Here is a 2,500-nt window from a genome sequence, read left to right on the forward strand (position 1 = left end):
AATAATAACATATGGTGATACTAGGGATGACATTATGATATAAAATACAGAATGATTAAACATAGTTTTGTACAAATAAAAAAAATTGACAAAGAAGAACAATTCACACATATATGGAAAACATCTTTCTTCTCTTTTCCATCTGACACCTTTAAATCAGACCCAACTGTATTTATAAAATGTATTCCGTTTCTTTTGCAGACAATACAAATTGTAATACCTACCCGATTTGCTTCCTTCTTTCTCATTGCTGTTGTGATTGCAGGTGGCATATCGGCACGCCCTCCCTTTGCCTGGGAATGGCAGGTTCCTCCTGGGTAAATACATGGGGTTGCACCCTTCTTCAGCTTCAATTTTGTGGCATGTCCCATCCGATATTTAACTATATTGCCAAAGTCTTGTCCCTGAAGTGTCCACTACATATCACAGAACTTTTACTGGGCCCTATCCAACTCGCTCTTGTCCAACAAACAAATCATCTCCATATCTCCCACACTGCCCTGTCCATGGGAAATTCATGCAAGGCTATTCCTGGCTGGGGCCCATTATTACAGCCAGCCACAGCACACCAATTTGGCATTATGTTTCAGAGACTATTGATACATCAATTCACAGCTTTATACTATTCTAAAATATCCAGAAACTAAATATGCGGCAGATACTCTGGTAAACAGGTAAACACGCCGGCCACCATGCATCTCACACGGCAAGTTCCTGGTATGACGTCACGCATAACATGGACTAGATAACGGCTGGCTGACTAAATTTTGCTGCAGCACACATACTCTTAAGAACTTGCAGCTCGCACATGGGGCTGCTGAGACCGCGAGCAGTGGGTGGGTCTTGAATCACACACCAAACCTAACATTTTGACATATGATAAAACCTGATAGCTGATATTACCGCACGATGCCTTTAAAGTAAATCGTAATAAGTGTATTTTGGGCTTAGGATGTTCGATGTACAGTAGATTGGTCACGTGGATAAGACAGACGATAAGTTTATATAATTTATCTTTTGGGAGAGACGACATGTACTTAGAAAGTTCATTTAGTTTCATTCAGGTTAAGAAAAAAAAATGATTAACTCTTTAAGCTTTTGATGGATGCAGACTGAGCGCAACAAAGGGAAATTTATATTGATAAGGAAAGATTACTTCTATTAATGGGAACCAGGTATGAGTTTATACTTACTTTCTAGTAATAATGGCCTTTCATCCTCCAGGATATCATAAAAGAATGGAGGTGAAATTTTGCATTCATTTGCAAAATATTTAGAATTGCATTCATTTCAAAGAATTCATGTAAATTATAAAATCATTTCGTAACAGAATATTGCTGTACAGTTAATTGAAAGCATATCAATGACTCAATTAGGCGCGCACATCATGGTTTCGTATGTCTCTACTTTACGTAAAGGAAATCTTTGTATGAATTCATCAAGGTCATATAATTTTTCAAATCTTAAATCAGTAAGGCTTTATATGTGTTTTCATTCAGAAAATTTAATTAGTAATTATAATAGATAGAGACTATTAGTCTATTTTTTCTGTAAAGAAGGAATTCAGATTTCATTTTTCCATTATTATGGACTTCTATATAAAGTATCTACACATGCCTCTTTATTAATTTATTGTATTTAACACTGAAACGACAGCCTTTGACAAAAGAAAGAATCTCTTCCTATTTCATATTGTTAGATTAAAGGGTTCATAGAAACTTATTTTAACTATTCTTATAAAAAAAATACATATCACCAAATAGATGACGTTAAAAGGCAATTTTGTCCCTTTCTCTTAAATTAGCTGTTTTTATCAACATTTTAAGATACCCTCTAGCATGCTAAAGAAACATCTACTCATCTGTATGAAAATGAGATGGTATATGTTATATGGTACATATTTCAGTTTTATTGTAATATATATTTAGGTTGAGGAGTAATAAGGATCATACTATACTATATACATTTAAGAAATTAAGGGTTATTGTCTGTTACAGACAGCTTAATGACATGCAAATAATCAAGGATAAGTTAGAATACATCTTGAGACGTTAGGAGTTAGTAGAAGACACTCCGTGTGATACAAAAATAAGTAAAGATTTGTTTAAGAATCGCAGAAACTGACAAAGATTATCCATTTGGGTGATGGTAATGATAAAAGATTAAAAGAAACGAGAAGCAAAAGGTCAATCAATAACAAAGACAATGTGAATATAAGTTTAACTGAGTTTTAAAGCAATAAACGAAGTAAATGTGTTGAAAAGAGAAATAAATTTCTACCTCATACTTGGGATCGAACGTTAGCCCCTTCTAATGAAAGGCCAGGTCGAAACCAACCATGTCACGAGAGTCCATAGAAAGAATTGGAACCTGACGCTAACAGCTGTCCGAGGATTTACCTGGCGAGACATCAGTCTCTTACCAGCGAGTTTTACCCAATTCCCCGGGCCACCACGTGACACAATTGGTAGTAATTCATTCAAATTACCCCTAATGAGTC

The sequence above is a fragment of the Palaemon carinicauda genome, chromosome 11 (genome assembly GCF_036898095.1).
Source record: "Palaemon carinicauda isolate YSFRI2023 chromosome 11, ASM3689809v2, whole genome shotgun sequence".
NCBI classification, from domain to species: Eukaryota; Metazoa; Arthropoda; class Malacostraca; order Decapoda; family Palaemonidae; genus Palaemon; species Palaemon carinicauda.